The sequence below is a fragment of the Sminthopsis crassicaudata genome, chromosome 4, assembly GCF_048593235.1.
Source record: "Sminthopsis crassicaudata isolate SCR6 chromosome 4, ASM4859323v1, whole genome shotgun sequence".
NCBI lineage: Eukaryota > Metazoa > Chordata > Mammalia > Dasyuromorphia > Dasyuridae > Sminthopsis > Sminthopsis crassicaudata.
In genome coordinates, this window is record NC_133620.1 from 315,151,796 (window position 1) to 315,171,934 (window position 20,139).

Below are 20,139 nucleotides of genomic sequence, written 5' to 3' on the forward strand. Positions count from 1 at the left end.
AGCAGGAAACTTTGGTAAGGGCTAAACTAGTCACTTTCATTTTTTAAGCTGAAATGGGGTAAATAGTAAGAAAAGGGCCTTCCTCACCCAGAGGGTAGTGTGTAGCATGCATAGTTAGGTTAATAAAGAAGCAAGGTTTGTTGGTAACTTGAAAGCAGATCACTGGACTCTTAAATATATTAGAGTCTCTTTGGATCTCTAAGGAAGAAAAATTAGAGCCAGATATGTGGAAACTAATGGGAGAGCAAGTAATTAAATATTATGAAGCTAAGGATCTTGATTCACTTCCTGAGGAAATGTTCCTTATGTATAACATAATATAATTGGCTTTAAAAGAGCCCACAAATTCTAAAACAAGGAAAGATTTTAATGAGAACAGCCAGAAAAGGAAGAGTGAGAAGAAAGAACAGGAGGAGATGGTACTGACAAAGCAGCTGAAAAGCATGGAGAGTTGGATGAGAAAAGAATTAAGTACAGTGCTGATGAGATTAAAGAGCTCACTTTCACAGCTCAGTTTCACTTCAACCTATACCCAAGCAAGTGTCCTTAAGGCATTCCCCATCTCCTGACCCTCCTCCCCCAATTTTGCTTTCGTGGGCAGAGGGAGGAGGAAGAGTGGGAAGGGCAATGATACCATAAGCACCACCAATGCAGAAGTTTTTTCCACCCCCTATGACAAGATTACAAAAGGCATTAGTTAAAGCTCAAGAGGAAGGATGGGATACATCTGATTTGAGGATAAAAGTATACCTTGTGATTGAAGAGTTTGACTCTTCAGGTCAAGCCAGGAGAAGATACACTCCTTTTAATCTGGAAATTATCAACGATCTGAAAAACACTTGTACTCTTTTTGGGTCTACATCATCTTATAATAATAAGATGGTATTGGAGAATTTGGCTTATGAAATTTTAACCCCTAGTGTTTGGAAATCTATAGCAAAGACATGCTTAGAATCTGGACAAAACTTGTTGTGGCTTTCTGAATATAGTGAACTCTGTAGAATGCAAGCCCAACAAAATAAGCAACCTGGAGTTAATATACCAGTCACCTTTGACCAACTAACAGGTGTAGGTCATTATGTAGACACTAGTGCAGATTAATTATCCTTTGACAGCATATGAGCAAATTGCTCCTGCTGCTATCAAAGCATGGGGCACCCTCCTAGGAAGATAAGATAGAGGGGAAGCCTTCACGAAAATAGCACAAGGTCCAAATGAACCCTTTGGTGATTTCATGGGACATCTGCAGACAGCTGTCATGAATTTATTGGTGAAAATGTAGCAACAGAAATTATGATAAGACAACTTGCTAAGGGAAATGCTAATGAGGATTGTAGAATTATACTAGGACTACACAAGGATGCTCCTTTAGAGGAGATCATAAGATGCTATGCCACAGTGGGCACAAATGCCTTTTATACCCAGGCTATGATGCAGACTTTTCAAGATCTGAACATGGGAAGACTAGGTCCCTTTTGGCAATGCTTTCATTGTGGTAAAATAGAACATTTGAAAGCTCAATGTTGGCATAAAGATAAAGTGAAAAAAAACAGGGTGGGAGAAAAAGATACAAAACCCCATGTCCAAAATACAACAAAGGCTTCCATTGAGCATCCAGGCTTGGCTCCAGGGCCCGAGGCAAAAAAATAGGTAGGGCATGATGGCAGCTGATGTTACACCCAGAGAGTCTTTAAAAGTTCAGTACTCCAACATGATCAATCAACCAAGAAGCAACCTGATGGGGAAAAGGGATTGCAATTGGGGAGAATAGAGTAGTATGCAGCTGGGAGTACTGAGATATCCCCTGGAAAAGTGAAATATGTCCCTCTGGCCTATAGATCCCTTACCTTCATGCACAGTAGGTTTGACCATTTCGCCTCCTAAGAATGCTTACAAAACAGTGTTTATCCATACACTGACTTGAGAAACTGGGGAATATATAGCTAACATCCCAGTCACTAATACAGATAGACAATGTGTGATCTATTACTCAGAGAAGTAGTAGCATCAGGTTTACTGATATACACTCCTGATAGGTAATTTGATGTTATTTATCCAGAGTCTAACTCCCAACAACAGAATCAAGGAATATTCTGGATTGCAGCTATTACAGCTGACCATCCTATGTTCACTATCTATGTAAATGGCATACCATTGAAAGCATCAGTAGACACAGGTGCAAGATCGTACAGTTATTAGAGGTGCCAATTGGCCCAGTCATTGGCCTAAGATTAAGACAGACACCTATATGTCTGGCATAGGAGGATCAGTAACAGCTGAAATTAGTGCTACCCCTTTGAGATTGATATTTGAAGGTGAAACAGGAGTTTTTACTCCTTTTGTAGTAAATAAAATCCCCATCAATCTATGGGGAAGAGATATCTTACAACAGTTAGGATTACAATTACTTTGACTTTTTAGGCAAGGCTGTTATAGAAGGCCTGCCTGTACTCTCCCCTGTTCCCATTCAATGGAAAACTGATACAACAGTATGGGTGGAACAGTGGCCCTTAACAAGTGAAAAAAATTCAGGCCTTATTAGATATAGTAAAGGAGCAACTTGGCCAAGAACACTTATAACCTTCTCTAAGTCCTTGGAATTCCCTGTATTTGTTGTAAAAAAAAGAAATCTGGGAAATGAAGGATGTTTGCTGATTTGAGAAAAGTAAATGAACAGATGGAAACTATGGGAACTCTTCAGCCTGGACTTCCATCTTCTACTCAGTTACCAAGAGAATGGCCTCTTTGGTTTATAGACATTAAGGATTGTTTCTATTCTATCCCTCTAGATAAGGAGGATATGAAAAGATTTGCCTTTTCAGTGCCCAGCGTAAACTTAGCTGAGCCTTATAAAAGATATGAATGGACAGTTTTGCCACAGGGAATGAAAAACAGCCCAACTATGTGCCAAATGTATGTTGCTGCTGCTCTTGCTCCAGGAAGAAAAGCCTTTCCAAAAGTAATATTGTTACATTATATGGATGATATTTTGGGATGTGCACCTGAGGAACAAATGTTAGAAGCATGTTTACAAAAGACCATGGAAACACTAAAGTACAAAAACTGCATATAGCTACAGAAAAAATTCAAAGACATGCTCCTTTTCAATATTTAGGATATGAAGTATATCCTAAGGTGCTTACAGTACAAAAGCTTTCTTTAAGAACAGAGAAATTGAACACCTTAAATGACTTTCAGAAATTGATAGGAGATATACAATGGATACATCTTAACTACCTATCAATTATAACCATTTTATGATATTTTAAGGGAAGACAATGCTATAAACCAGCTTACAAAAAACCTCAAGAGGCTTTAAGAGAAGTTGAACTGGCTTTATCCAATGTGGTTGAAAGAGTTATTCAAAAACCTTGAAAATATCAGTTTTTGCTACAAAAGAGGCACCACCAACAGTCCATCAAGGACACAGTGTGATCGAGTGGGTGAATCTTCCAGCACAACCAGACCAAAGACTCACTCCTTAACCCAGTGCTTGTGGCTAGAATTTTATTAAAAGCCATTAAACGAGTAGTACAATTATCTGGGATAAGACCTGACAAGATATACCCCTTTTATCCCAATGCACAAATTAATGAATACTGTGAAACCATCCCAGAGTGGCAAATTTTATTGGCTACGGCTCCAAATTTTACACATGGGTCTCCATTAAAGATAACCTGGCTATTACATAATTGACAATGGATTTTTGAAGAAAAGGTTTCTAAGGTTCCTCTTAAAGGTCCAACTATCTTTACAGATGCATCAAAACATAATATTTGTGCTTTATACTCTTGTGACAACTATAGAGCAGTCAGAAACTCTTTTTCAGTCCACTCAGCAGAATGAATTGTATGCAATCATGCTAGCTTTTACTTATTATCCAGGAGGTGTAAATATAATATCTGATTCAGCCTATTCAGTAGGTATGGTACAAAGAATTGCCACAACTCAAACAAAATTTGTAGCTTCTAATGTATATCAGTTCTTTAAGGAACTTCAAGAACAAGTGAGAAAGCATCCAGGTAAGAGTTATATCTCATAGTGGACTTCCAGGTCCTATTTTTTTATGGAAATTTAAAGACAGAGAGCCTTCTAACCATGTTAGCCAATACTCCTTTATTCAAACAGCCCAAGAATCTCATTCTAAATATCACCAGGCTGCTTAAGCTTTACATTTGCAATTTGGAATAACAAAAGAGGAAGCTAGGAGTATAGTAAATGCCAATACAGCTTGCCTTCCTTTCCACACTCCTACACTCCCTCCAGGGAAGAACCCTCATGGTTTCAGACCAAATGAAATTTGGCAAATGGATATGACCCATTATAAAATTTTTGGCTGTCTGTCTTTTATCCATGTTGTAGTAGATACCTTTTCAGGATTTCCAATTGGTCACTGAATTCCTTATACAAGCTTTTGCAATTATGGATGTGCCACAAGTAATAAAAACAGATAATGGACCTGCTTATACTTCTAAACATTTTGTACATTTTTGTGCATAGTATCAGATTTTACACACCACTAGTATATCTTTTAATCCTCAAGGACAGGCAATAATAGAGAGGAGAAACAGAGACATCAAGATGCTCCTCCAAAAACAAAAGAAAGGGGGAGCCACAGGTAACCCTAGAGAACTTTTAAATTTAGCTCTATACACTATTAATTTTTTGATTTTTGATAAAGATGCCCTGGCTTTGACAGACAGGTTTTATAACCCATTGGAAGGGAAGTGTCCAGTGAGAGCAGCTCCACTATCTTTAAATAATCACCAGGTGATGTGGAGAGATCAAGAAAATGGTGAATGGAAGGGACCAGATAGGTTAACTGCTTGAAGGAGATGGTTTGCTTGTATCACTATAGATGGAGAAGGAATCAGATAGGTGCCAATGAGACGTATTCACCTTGTCCATTGGAAAGAGGTGGAAAAGACCCTTGAAACAAAGGAAAAGACTCAAGAAACATCTGATGGTTCCATCTCTGGCTACATGTGCCTCTGAAAAAACATGGCTGTTAACCCAATGTGTATAGCAATTGACTCATGAACATCAAAAAATAGTTAATGAGATTGACCTAGCCCACACATTACATATAATCACATAGTTGAAGTAGAACTTTAACCTGATTTTCCCTGTCTCCAAGCCTAGTGCTCTCTAATCTAGGTCATATTGGGTCTTTAATATGAAAAGATCTAATGTACATTCTGAGAAGAAAAAATGTAATATATGGACTCAGGTATTCTTGGGGATAATAGCTAGATATTCTTCATTCTGGTGTTATTCTTCTAGAAATGATATAGGGAACATTTGACCTGGATCATATAAAGTTGGTGAAATCATTTGGTTTGACCCTGCTAAGACAAACATAGATGATAACAATCTCCCACTGTTTGACTTTTTAAAGTTGATAATATTATATGACCTGGGAATGATGTTATAAATATGCAAATGGAGCTTGGCAGAAAAAAAGGTTCTCCATCCCTGTTCTAGAAAATGATTTCTGCAAGACTGAAGACAATGCTCTTTTAATAATAATAATAATAATAATAACAATAATAATAAAACCAACTATCTAGTACTTTAAAGTTTATGAAGCACTTACTACACAGTATTCATATGAGATAGCTCAGATTTTATTACCTCTGTTTTACAGATGAGGAAATTGATGTCCTGGGCTGGAGTTGGCTGAGGTGGGTTCAGCTGTTCAGGCTAAGAATTGGAAGGAAGTGGGAAACTCATAGGCCATCAGACACTTAACCAAAAAGAAGTTTATTTCACAATAGAATGTAGAGGATACTTAGCAAGGATATAATACCGGTTCAGTAGCATAATCCTTCTTGATTCATAGAGAAATACCTCTGGTCAGAGCATGTATTGGGTCAGAAAGGGATTTTGACTTACATGGCAGTAGACCATCAAGTTTGACGAACATTGACTCCTTGTTGGGGGGCTTTCTTATGTGTTGGGCAATTGCAAAGTCATGTTAGTGACTCTAACCCTAGTCCTATAGATCAGTCATGGCTCAGAGGAAGTTTCCTTGACTTTTGAGGAAAAACAAGTCCTACCTATAGCAAGGGATAATATTGCTTTTACTACAGAGTTTATTAACTTGACCAAAATTACACTGCTAATAAGTGACTGAGAGGATGCAGCTTCAAATACAATAGGTGTTCAATAAAAGCAGCTATCCTCATCTGGGGGATTATTGTGCTCTTTAAAAGTGAACTAGCCCTATAAAAATTATGAAGTTTATCTTGTCATTTCTCTGCTTTCTTTGCTTTACTTTCTACCCTTTTATCATCTTCCTCACCTCCCTTCATGTTATAGCACTCAACTCATTTGCATCTTTTAAAAAATATATACTATATATACTATATGCAAGATATTAGGGAATGGAATATAAAGGAAAAAATGAAAAACAATTTTTGCCTTCAATGAACTTCTTTTTACAGGGCCTTCTCTGGCAGTAGCCTCTGTTCTTTTTAAAAATAGATTTTTTAAATATTTAAATTAATGAGTATTTATTTTTTTCTTCCATTCTACTCCCAATTTCTTCAGAATATTTTCTTAAAACATGATTTTACGGCCTTTCACTATCCTGATTGCTTATCCTGCTCCAGCAACCTCAGAGCTTATAATGTATCCTAGATACATTGTATCTCTTCCTTCACTTTTCCTTCAGCTAAGTAGATTTAGAAATGCAGAGATATTTAGAGGGATGGGTATATGTGTACCTATGGGGATTGCTGTTTTGAATTCCTGGTTGGTATTTATTTATGTTCCTGCATCATCTTTAGATAATGATTTGACCCAAAGACCAAATGGTGCCCATCACTAGCTCCCAAGCTTATTAAATAGATCTATTTTCTGCTTATTGATTGTGCAAAAAGGACAAGAGGAACAGAGGATTGTTATAACCAAGGAATTAAAATGTTCTATTTAGTTCATAGAGGCTTGAGTGATATATGGGAAAAGAAAAGAAAAGAAAAGTCTAGTGAAGAACAGGACATTATAGTTCCAAACCAAATAGAACAGGTAGAATGAAAACAAGAGGAAGGAAGGAAATAAGCATTTAGAAACACCTACTATGTGCAAGGCACTGTAATAAATTTATAATTTTTAAATTATTATAACTATTATTTCATTTGAATCTTATAACCCTGTTGTACTATTATTATCCTTATTTTTTAGATGAGAAAGCAGATGAGGCAAATAGAGATTAAGTGATCTGCCCAGGGTCACAAAGCTAATTAAGTTTCTGAGGCTGGATTTGAAGTCAGATATTCCTGAGTCCAGGCCAAACTTTCCATCCACTGTGCCACATACCTGCCTCCATGAGCTAATTTAGTCATGCTTCCTCTATCCTCAATAGGATTAAGAGCAAACTTAACTGCCATATTCTCAAAAGTCAAGAAGTTGGGAGTCTAAGGCCAAACCTGGTAATTTTAAATTGAATCTTTGTTATTGATTATTCTGCTGCATTGACAATGATCCATGGCTTTTAGTAGAAAGATAAGAAATAAATACTATTAACTGGTTTTGTTATGTGGTTATGGTGAATATTCAATTTGTCTTATCTGCAGTTGGAAATAGAATAAAATTCTAGCTTCACTTGATGGTGGTTGGAGGACTGAGGACTAATAAAGTTTGGGGAAAGGGTCCAAAGTATTGGAAGAGCTGGTCAAAGCTATTTTTGTTCCTGGTATCAATCAGTTAATCAATCAATAATTTTAATTAAATTCTAGAGACATAAAGTCACATAAATAATTAAGCCCTTTACTACCCTTCAGTTTGGGAGCTATCAAGTGTCAAGTGTCACCAGCTACTGAGGGAGGGTATAAATCATAAATAAACATAACAAAAATTTACATTGTCTCTAACAAAAAAGTCTCATCAGAAATCTTCTTTTCCCTATCCTATCTCTAACATATGGGTTTCTCTGATAAAAAGTAAGGCTACTGCTTGAGAGCTTAATGCTAGGAGGTAATGTGAGGACATCTTTTTTACCAGAGAAAATTGGTGATTGGTGTTTCTACTGGGATGGAATAATAGGATAGGAAGCCAAACTGGTCTGCAGAGCTGGCAGAGCTCACTCAAAGAGTGAGATCAGTCTTGGTCCTTAGACTTCCAGGCTGTCCAGATTCTCTTCAGTGCTCTAAAAAGGTTTTTAATTCCAAGAACATGAAATTTCAATAGGATAAAGTGGTGACTTTCATAAGACAAGAAGAATTTTTGTTTAGACTCTTTTGAGTCTATTGAGTATTTTTATACAAGGTCACCTTTTCTCTCTTTCATGTTTGGTATAGACCAAAAGGAAGGAAGCCACTGTTCGACAAACTAGCAATCAGCTCAAGAGTATCTTCTTACTTAGTCTTATAATGAATAGTTCTAATAAAAGAAACTCTTGTCCTTCTCATCTCAACTAATCATTCCTTTTCTAAAGATGGAGAACTTTTTTTTTTGAAACAGTGAGAAGAAGGGGCAGCTAGATGGCGCAGTGGCTAGAGCACCAGCCCTGAAGTCAGGAGGACCTGAGTTCAAATCTGGTCTCAGACACTTAACACTTCCTAGTTGTGTGACCCTGGACAAGTCACTTAACTCCAATTGCCTCAGGGAAAACAACAACAACAGTGAGAGAAAGATTCAGAGAGTGAAGGTAACTTCAAAACCTCAGAGTCTCGGCTTTATTGGTGAATCAGGAACTTATTGGTGAAACCAGGAACACATGCACACACACACACACACACACACACACACAAAATGTAGATATATGTACATGTATGAATATGTGTTATATATGTATGTGTTTGTATTTATGTTTATCGGAGTCACCAGATGGCACTGGTGAGCAAGACATACTGAGTTGTCAATCATCTCCTGAGCTAAAAGAGCTCTCTGGGTATGCTCAGGCAAATCATTCCCCTCCTTTCCTGTTTGTGGACCTTTCCTACTGCTTATTTTTCCCCTCAGGACCTAGCTTTCTCCTCCTAAGTAATTTGTGGGATCATGCTTAATTTTCAACTCCATGTGCCAAATATCTGCTGCCAAGAAAAAAAAAAGGGGGGGGGGAATGCCTGTATTTTTCTCACTCACAGCTTGGGATTAGCATCAGCATACATTTTTAAACTATCAGTCTTTGTCAGGCTTCCAGCAGTCTATTTCTAAGTCTCCATCAAGGGTGTGCTGGAGCCAAATCTTGTTAAATTTTTAGTGTGAGCATTTATATTTCAGAAATAAGCAAATGCTATCAATCTGGATTTCAGTTATTGTTCGATTGATTATCTAGACTTAAGAAAGTGATGGAGAAAATGTTAAGTTAAATTTAAAAGTGTGTCCCTTGTACATTCCCTCAGAGAACTAGTTGTTAAAAACCTCACATTTTACCTTACTGGTTCTGTCCCTATGTCTATTATCCACATGTTTGAATCAAAGATTTGTCATTTTAAAGGAGAGAATATTTCCCTTTATAGTCTCTTTTGTATTCATTAAATAAAACACATAGTGAGGTTAACATTTCTACTGTTCAACAGGGTAGGTAGGTAAAAAAAAAAGGTAGATAAATAAAGTCTAAACTGGAAATAATAGATATGAAACAAACAACAATGTACTTGTACTAGAAAAAAAGATAAATAATTGGACTAGAAAGGTAAAAGGGATAATTCTGACCAACCAGCAAGCTCTCATCTTTCTAAGTCTACAAGTTCTGATAACACTCTTTTTATTGGTATCTCTTGGACAGGTCAAATATATTTCTCTTCTTGTGGCAACTTCCTTCTTCATTCTATTCACCTGCATTCCTTCTATTTGCTGTGGCTTTCATTTTCATCCATCCAAAAGTCCTTTCCAGGAAGGTCAGCTTTAGTGGGGTAGTCTACCCGTAAGTTAAATCAAAAGCTCTTCAGAGCTTAGGAAACCATAATGATAAAAACAAAATAAAGTAATGACAAAAAAACCCTCTCTGTTTCTGGCCCCCTAATTCCATGACCAAGCCCTTTAGAATAACTCAAGAGTTATATATAGTTATATATTATATGTAATACATACATATTATATGTAATATATATTGTTATATAGCAGCAGAACTAAATATTAAATGGTTTTCTGGAGAGATGAATAAATATCATTCATCAAATAAAAGCTGCTCTTTCTTCACCTTCAGTTTGGCAAATGAACAATTAGTGTGATTAATGAAAGAACTACTGAAAGATTTCCCTTCCCTTAATGTTAGAGTATAACAATGTAGTTGTTCCTTAACCATTGAAGTTACCTTTTCTCTTTCCCTCAAATCTGAATTCAAGCATAAGGAAAGGTAGATTTTTAGTGTGGGAATTTTCATTAATGTTCAAGTTAGGTGGGTAGACTTAGGGACTAAGGTTTGTTGAGTTAACCAGAGTTTCATTAGTGCAAAATTTACTGGATAGTTACATATCAAGGAGATATCTGGGGCAGCTAGGTGGCGCAGTGGATAGAGCACCAGCCCTGAATTCAGGAGGACCCGAGTTCAAATCTGGTCTCAGACACTTAACACTTCCTAGCTATGTGACCCTGGGCAAGTTACTTAACTCCAACCTCAGGAAAAAAAAAAAAAAAGAGAGATATCCAGAGTTAGTAAAGTTAGTAAAGTAGGTATCCTTACCTACTGTGTATATGCCAATTCTATTTTTGTGTTAGCATCAGTTAAATGTTTGCCCATTCAAAATTTAAAACTACATGCCACTAAAAGAAAACAACCACTTAGTGACCACGTCCTTCACTGGAGAAGGATCATATTTTTGAAAATGATGATATAATGTTCTCTTCTTTGTACATATTCATACATCCAAAGGTGTGTTGTTACTTTGGAAGGATGAGTATCCAATGAATTGGAATGGATCCAAACCCCATGGGAGCATTCCTTTTGAAAAAATCTTGAGAGTCTGTGGAAAATTCTTTTTTGTATTTTTCTAATGACAAACCTATATCTTTTGAAGTTGTATTTGGAGAAACTATAATGAATAGTAGAAAGAACATTCAGAAATTTCATTTTATACCAGCAAATAGGCAATGATAATACAATATGGAAATAGTAGAATAGTTAGAGGGGCTATGGGAAGACAGGCACATGGATAAGTAGTTAGTGAAGTTGTGACATTCCAGAAAACAATCTGGAATCCTGTGAGAAATATGACAAAATTATTTGTACTCTTTGGTCCAGCTATTGGGCCCATAGCTCAGAGATTAAGAGAAAAAACAAAACAAAACAATAGAAAAACATTGCGACATTTTTTGTGGTAGTCAAAAAAACTAAAAACAAAGTAGATGCCAACAATTATGGAATGGCTAAACAAATATTGAATGTAAATTTAATAGAATGATTATGTAAAAAGAAACAACAAATATGAGGAATTCAAAGAAACCTGGAAAAACTTGAATGAACTAATACAAAGTGAAATAAGTAGAACCAAAAGAATAATAAATATAATAACTGCAATAATATAAAGAATAATAGGCTTAAAATATATCTGAATTCAAATCAATTTAATGACCAAGCAACTCCAAAGGACTTGCAGCATTCTTTCTATGCCTCACTCTATCACCTTACACTGAAACACAGTTTGGAGGCGATTGCTATTACTTGCTCAGGATTCTAGGGTTAACTCTCAAGGACTGTGCAGCTAGCACTGTTGTTATTTAGTCAAACCCTCCCACTTGTGCATCCTCCAATTATATCTAGTCAACAAGACCTAATTAGCTATTAGCAAATATCTTCACTGAGAAGTTAGAACAAGTAGAGTTGATACAAAATATTTTCCCCAAACATTGGGACACACTTTCCCATAAATGCACATAATGTCCATGGGGAAAGTTGACTCAGTCTTAAAGCATAATCAAAATGAGGCACACATGTGGACAACACATGTAATGATGAGGTACCTCCCAACTTCTGGCCCTAGAAGTCCTTTTCTACCCTTGTTGAGTTCTCATGAAGTTTCTCTTAAGTGTAACTCTCTGTTAGATTCCCAGGATTAGTGACTTTCTAGAAACCATAGCTGGAACTTCTCTCTACAATGAAAAGCTATATTCCTTGAAGCTGCTGCCATCCTTGGGGATGTTGCTATTTTTTGTACATACCACTGCTGTCAGTCATTAGTGGACAATGCTACTGCTACCATTTATACTGGACCCCTGGATTTCCCAAACACACAAGGCCTGTGGACAATTCCATTTTGCAATGTTCTTTTACTTAAGATCAGGAAAGAACAAACAAAAAGACAGAGGTAGCTATGAGCTCACTTCTACCAAAGCCAGGTGGAAGACAGGGCAACTACTTGTCCAATAACCTGATCTCAGAGGTAATTCAAAATAGTGCCACCCCATTAAAAGAATGAAGTCACAATTGGTCACTATATTGATCAGAATTGTGATGTCTGCTGTTGTTTATAGAATAAATAGGAAATACTTAACAGGGAAAAGTTGTGAGAATTAAGAGGAGTTAGAGAAGGCTTTTTGTAGAAAAGTTTAGTGGGAACTTAAAGGACTCAGTAGTTGGAATGGAAGGAGACTTTTTCAGGCATGAGGAATAGCCAGAGAGAACACTCCAAACCAAAAGAAGGGAGTGCCTTCTTCATGGAACTGCCAGGAAGTCAGTGTCACCAAAACTAAGATTATGTCAGAGAGTAAGTTGCAAGAAAACTGGAAATATAGAAGGAGGCTTGATTTTGATGCCAAACAGAACATTTTGTATTTGTTCCTGGAGACAGTTGGAAGTCATTGGACTTTTATCGATTAGAAGTATGTGCAACATGATGGTGATGAGGTAACATGATGAGGTAACAGGGAACCAAATAATTGAGGTAAATACCTAATGGTGAGGTATATACCTCAATAGGATTAATTGAGGTCTAGTGGCAGGATTGGGGTACAGGGAGTCACATGGAACTCCCCTGCAACCCCTTAGGATTCAGCGCAAGGATACACAGTTAAATCAGGTCTAATGGAGGCAAGAGTCCCCTATAAATGAATTTACAGGCTGGAAAACGTAGATGGGTAAAAACAAGGTTTATTGCAAGGTTTGGAAGCAAGGTTAAAGTCTGATTAGTAAAAGGCATTAGACAGAGGAAGATATACACCAAAAGTGGCGGGACAGAGAGTCTCTAATGCAAAGCATCTTGGCTGGCATCTTTCAACTCTCTAACAAAAGATGATTCTACCTTTGCTGTTTTTATCTGCTTGAAGAAGCATATGGGCGGAGCTCAGATTGATTCCTGGAAGGCCAGATTTTTGGCGGGCTTTTCAGATAAGGAAGAAACTGTTTTGGGGAAACCTGAGCAGATAGTTGGAGGTTGGGTACAAGCCCAAACTGACTCAGATACTGATCTCTCCCCTTGGGGTTTTGACCAGATCTTATAAATCAAAGATCAGTCCCAAAGGTAGATCAGACAAGGAATCTTAAAGGGGGCTACACCTGCATCAATGGGACTTGGGAAAATCACTTTAGTGGCTGAATGGAGGATGAATTGGAGTGGGTAAAAGAGTATCCTTTTTCCTTACTTACAAATGATAAATACATAAGAAAATGATAAATGCATGAGAAAAGTACAATATTATATCCATTAAGTTGTTTCTTATTGAGGGACATTGCCTTATTTGTAAAACAAAAACTCATCCTGAGCTCAGTGAAGGGTCAATCCTTTCTCAGCTGAAGTAGCCAGTTTTACCCAATGCTCTAAGCTGCCTTTGTCTCATTCATTGCTCAAGTATCCCCAAGGAAGTGATCTTCTATAATCTTATTAATTTCTTTACATATATAATGGAAGTAACTTCTAACAATCAGAGAATCCTTCTTACACAATATTTTAAAATGTCAGAACTAAGGTCAGAATTATTGGAAAAATAAAAACTCTGGAAAATACAATTCATTTGTATAAACTGATGGAAACATTTTCCAATTGATAAATGGTCAAAGGATATGAACAGACAATTTTCAGATGATGAAATTGAAACTATATCCACTCACATGAAAGAGTGTTCCAAATCACTACAGATCAGAGAAATGCAAATTAAGATAACTCTGAGATACCACTACACAAATGTCAGATTAGCTAAGATGCCAGGAACAAATAATGATGAATGTTGGAGGGGATGTGGGAAAACTGGGACACTAATACATTGAGGGAGTTGTGAAAGAATCCAACCACTCTGTAGAACAATCTGGAATTATGCCCCAAAAGTTATCAAACTGTGCATACCCTTTGATCCAGCAGTGCTACTACTGGGCTTATATCCCAAAGAAATACTAAAGAGCGGAAAGGGACCTGTATGTGCCAAAATGTTTGTAGCAGCTCTTTTTGAAGTGGCTAGAAACTGGAAGATGAATGGATGCCCATCAATTGGAGACTGGTTGGGTAAATTATGGTATATGAATGTTATGGAATATTATTGCTCTATGAGAAATGACCAGCAGGATGAATACAGAGAGGTTTGGAGAGACTTTGCATGAACTGATGCTGAGTGAAATGAGCAGAACCAGGAGATCACTGTGCACTTCAACAACAATACTGTATGAGGACGTATTCCTGATTGAAGTGGATATCTTCAACATAAAGAAGATCCAACTCACTTCCAATTGATCAATGATGGACAGAAACAGCTACACCCAGAGAAGGAACACTGGGAATTGAATGTAAACTGTTAGCACTACTGTCTTTCTACCCAGGTTACTTATACCTTCGGAATCCAATTCTTAAAGTGCAACAAGAAAATTGGATTTACACACATATATTGTATCTAGGTTATACTGTTAACACATTTAATATGTATGGGATTGCCTGTCATCTAGGGGAGGGAGCAGAGGGAGGGAGGGGAAAATTTGGAAAAATGAATACAAGGGATAATGTTGTAAAAAAAATTACTCATGCATATGTACTATCAAAAAAAATCATAATTATAAAATTAATTTTAAAAAAAGAAAAAAAACTGAAGGAAACAATCTTCTGGTTGTATAGTGATACAGCAAATGATACAATAAAATGATTTTTTTTTAAAATCATGCATGAAGAAATTAAAGCTATCTTTAATCAGGTGAAAAAATGCTCTAAATCACTACTTATTAGAGAAATACTAATTAAAACAATTCTGAGATACCACCTCATACTTATCAGATTGGCTAATAGGACAGAAAAGGGAAAAGATAAACATTGAAGAAGCTGTAGGGGAAATTGGAATACTGATACATTGTTGGTAGAATTGTGAACTGATAAAAACCATTCTGGAGGGCAATTTGGATTTATGCCCAAAGGGCTATAAAACTGAGTATACTCTTTGATCCAGAAATACCACTATTAAGTCTATACCCAAAGAGCTCATTAAAAAGGGAAAGGATCTATATATACAAAAATCTTTATAGCAACTCTTTTTGTGTTGACAAAGAACTGGAAATTGAGGGAATATCTATCAATTGGGGAATGGCTAAACAAATTGTAGTATTTTAATTTAACAAAATACTATTGTTTTATAAGAAATGATGAGCAGGTGGATTTCAGAAAAACCTAGAAAGACTTATATGAACTGATGCTGACTGAAGTGAACAGAACCAGAGAACAGTGTATACAACAACAGCAACATTGTGCAAAGATCAACTATGAGAGACTTAACTCTTCTCAGCAATTTGATGATTCAAGATAATTCCAAGAGACTCAATATGGGAAGATGAAAAAGAGAAAGAGAAAGAACTATGGCAGCTGAATGCAGATTGAAGATACTATTTTCACTTTTTAATTGTTTTTGTTTTGTTCTTTCTTGTTGTTCTGAGTCTTCTATCACAACAAGACAAATGTGGAAATAGATTTAACATAATTGTATATATATATATATACATATATATATATATATATGTATATACTTTTTATTATAAACTTTTATTAGATCCAACTGGATTTAGCTGGTTTCCCCATTTTTAGTGAGTGCTCTGCCAGTTGATTGCTGGGACTTACTTCCATACAGATGCATTTCATTTGTTGTGTTTTTAGTTCTGAAGTTTTAAAGAATTAGTATTATTCAAAGGATGTAATGGCTATAGTTCTTAAAGAGCAAAATTCATGACTGTTAGATGTATTGCAATGACTATTAGTGTTTCTAGGATCAATCAAGCACACAATGAAATAAGATCAATTATATCAAAGCACAAACAAAGCAATTAACAACAAAAATAGTGCCAAGAACCCAACAAGCTATTATTAGGTGAAATAGTCTAATTCATCTTCAGGAAAGAAATAAAGACCTTAGGAGGTTACTTAGAACCTTGAGGGATTGTTATTGATTCATCTGCAGTGAGATTTAGATTTCTTGAAGTTGGAAAAACAATGAGAATGCCAAAAACAAGTTATTTCAACAGCCATGAAGGAGGCTGAAATAGGCACTGTGAAGCACTTAAATTCTGATCAGACATTGAAGATGTGAGCATAATTCACAACATTCTCAGCCATCGGCAGTCATTCTGACTTTTTATCTTGCCATTAGACTTTATGACTTTAGAAGAGACCAAGAGGCTGAAAAGTACAACTCTGTCTTACTTAAATCCAATTCACTCATGAGTCAAGATAACACCTGCGATGTCATTGGTCCTCTTCAAAAATGATGGATAAACTACTATTGCTATGAAAAAAGGTGTAAAGTTTTGTGGTCTCTAAGTTATAATCCTTCTCTGGGAGGAGGTTTCTTTTCTGTATAATCTTTTCCTCTGTGAGCAGGTTTCTTGGAAGGATTCTGGAGCCTTCCCCTCCAAAAGTACGGGATTGGCCCCCACATTGGGCGCCAAATTGTAATGTTCTGTTGTCTCCAGAAACTGCCGATCATTCTCTGGGAGGAGATCTGCTGTCTCAACTCAATCTCTCAGCCAGATTCTTCTTCCTGTAGAGAGCCCCCTACTCCGACCTAGAGTAGAGACTTCTCTCCCTTGCTCAATGTTGCTTCTTTTATCCTCCCACAGAATGGGTGTGGAATAACTCAGGGGCTTCTGGGAAAAAATACTTCAACCAATGAATTTGCTCCTCTTAAGCATGTAAGCTCCTCCCCAGAAGTTCAAAGGGGTAAAACTCCCCTTAAAGGACGGAACTAGAGAATTGTTAAGTACCAACTTAGCACTTAGTAAGAACCTAATATCTCATTATCTCATTAGCACTTAGTAAGAACCTAACAGAAAGGATTGCTTATTATGGAAAAGATGATACCAAAAATGGGATATTGATGCTTCTCAAATGTAATTTTTTACTGATAGAACTCACTTTTTCATTGAATATCATATGAAAACCAGAAGTAATCTAGATGACCCTGTACAGTTTAAGTGACTTTATTAGACATTCACCCCCAAAATGGGTGAGTTTTTATTTCCAATGGTCTTATCAGTCTTGTCCTCACTGAGGAAATGATGAACTGATAAATATATTGATATATTGAATAAAATAATTGTTGTAGAATTATAGGAATTCCCCTAAAGAGAAAAAGTACTACAGAACACATTTTTGCACCATGCCACAAAAAGGTTAAGAAATTAAAAGGAGAGAGAGACAAACAGAGACAGACACAGACATAGACAGAGACAGAAAGAAGATAGAAGAGAAATTTGCTTCATTGATATGGGAACTCACCTCATTTAAATTGCATTAAAATTTGTATGGGCACACCTGTCAGATTGGCTACAATGACAGGGAAAGATAATGCGCAATGTTGGAGGGGATGTGGGAATACAGGGACATTGATACATTGTTGGTGGAATTGTGAATACATCCAGCCATTCTGGAGAGCAATTTGGTTTTTTTATTTTTTTTTATTAATTTTATAATTATAAAAATTTTTTGACAGTATATATGCATGAGTAATTTTTAAATAACATTATCCCTTGTATTCATTTTTCCAAATTTCCCCTCCCTCCCTCTACTCCTTCCCCAAGATGACAGGCAATCCCATACATTTTACATGTGTTACAGTATAACCTAGATACAATATATGTGTGTAAATCCAATTTTCTTGTTGCACTTTAAGTATTGGATTCCAAAGGTATAAGTAACCTGGGTAGATAGACAGTATTGCTAATATTTTACATTCAATTCCCAGTGTTCCTTCTCTGGGTGTAGTTGTTTCTGTCCATCATTGATCAGCTGGAAGTGAGTTGGATCTTCTTTATGTTGAAGATATCCACTTCAATCAGGAATACGTCCTCATACAGTATTGTTGTTGAAGTGATCTTCTGATTCTGCTTGTTTCACTCAGCATCAGTTCATGCAAGTCTCTCCAAACCTTTCTGAATTCATCCTGCTGTTTATTTCTTACAGAGCAATAATATTCCATAACATTCATATACCATAATTTACCCAACCATTCTCCAATTGATGGGCATCCATTCATCTTCCAGTTTCTAGCCACTTCAAAAAGAGCTGCTACAAACATTTTGGCACATACAGGTCCCTTTCCGCTCTTTAGTATTTCTTTGGGATATAAGCCCAGTAGTAACACTGCTGGATCAAAAGATATGCACATTTTGATAACTTTTTGGGCATTATTCCAAATTGCTCTCCAGAATGGCCAGATTCTTTCACAACTCCCCCAACAATGTATTAGTGTCCCAGTTTTCCCACATCCCCTCCAACATTCACCATTATTTGTTCCTGGCATCTTAGTCAATCTGACAGGTGTGTAGTGGTATCTCAGAGTTGTCTTAATTTGCATTTCTCTGATCAGTAGTGATTTGGAACACTTTCATATGAGTGGATATATATATATATATATATATATATATATATATATATATATATATATATATAGTTTCAATTTCATCATCTGAGAATTGTCTGTTCATATCCTTTGATCATTTATCAATGGAAAATGGTTTGATTTCTTATAAATTAGGATCAATTCTCTATATATTTTGGAAATGAGACTTTTATCAGAACCTTTAACTGTAAAAATATTTTCCCAATTTGTTACTTCCCTTCTAATCTTGTTTGAATTAGTATTGTTTGTACAGAAACTTTTTAGTTTGATGTAATCAAAATCTTCTATTTTGTGATCAATAATGCTCTCTAGTTCTCCTCTAGTCATAAATTCCTTCCTCCTTCACAGGTTTGAGAGATAGACTATTCTCTGTTCCTCTAATCTATTTATGATCTCATTCTTTATGCCTAAATCATGGACCCATTTTGATCTTATCTTGGTATATGGTGTTAAGTGTGGATCTATATCTAATTTCTGCTATACTAATTTCCAGTTTTCCCAACAGTTTTTTTCAAATAATGAATTTTTATCCCTAATGTTGGTATCTTTGGGTTTATCAAACACTAGATTGCTATAGTTGTACCCTTTTTTGCCCTTTGTACCTAATCTGTTCCACTGATTAACTGGTCTGTTTCTTAGCCAGTACCAAATGGTTTTGGGGACTGCTGCTATATAATATAGCTTTAGATCAGGTATACCTAGACCACCTTCATCTGACTTTTTTTTTCATTAATTCCCTTGAAATTCTCGACCTTTTATTCTTCCATATGAACTTTGTTGTTATTTTTTCTAGGTCACTAAAATAGTTTCTTGGGAGTCTGATTGGTATAGCACTAAATAAATAGATTAGTTTGGGGAGTATTGTCATCTTTATTATATTCACTCGGCCTATCCACGAGCACTGGATGTCTTTCCAATTATTTAAATCTGACTTTATTTTTGTGGCAAGTGCCTTGTAATTTTGCTCATATAATTCCTGACTTTTCTTTGGTAGATGGATTCCCAAATATTTTATGCTCTCGATATTTGTTTTGAATGGAATTTCTCTTTGTATCTCTTGCTGTTGCAATTTGTTGGTGATATATAAAAATTCTGAGGATTTATGTGGATTTATTTTATACCCAGCAACTTTGCTAAAGTTGCGAATTATTTCTAATAACTTTTTATTAGAATCTCTGGAGTTTTCTAAGTATACCATCATATCATCTGCAAAGAGTGACAGTTTGATTTCCTCATTAACTACTCTTATTTCTGGAGAGCAATTTGGAAGTATGCTCAAAAAGTTATCAAACTGTTACCCTTTGACCTAGCAGTGTTACTACTGGGCTTATACTCCAAAGAGATCTTAAAGAAGGGAAGGGGACCTGTATGTGCAAGAATGTTTGTGGCAGCCCTCTT

At 36.1% G+C, this 20,139-nt stretch overlaps 1 protein-coding gene across 4 annotated transcripts in view; it reads left to right on the top strand.

Moving 5' to 3' along the window:
- The window catches only part of C1QTNF1 (C1q and TNF related 1), a 44,145-nt gene that overhangs the window by 6,804 nt on the left and 17,202 nt on the right, over positions 1–20,139 (top strand). The window contains exon 2 of one of the 4 annotated variants that reach the window (XM_074260293.1): positions 8,464–8,650. The exons of the other annotated variants lie outside the window; for them this stretch is intronic. The gene's annotated coding sequence lies outside the window, so the exon portion shown is untranslated. The remainder of the gene's footprint in view (positions 1–8,463; positions 8,651–20,139) is intronic. 4 annotated transcript variants of the gene reach the window in all.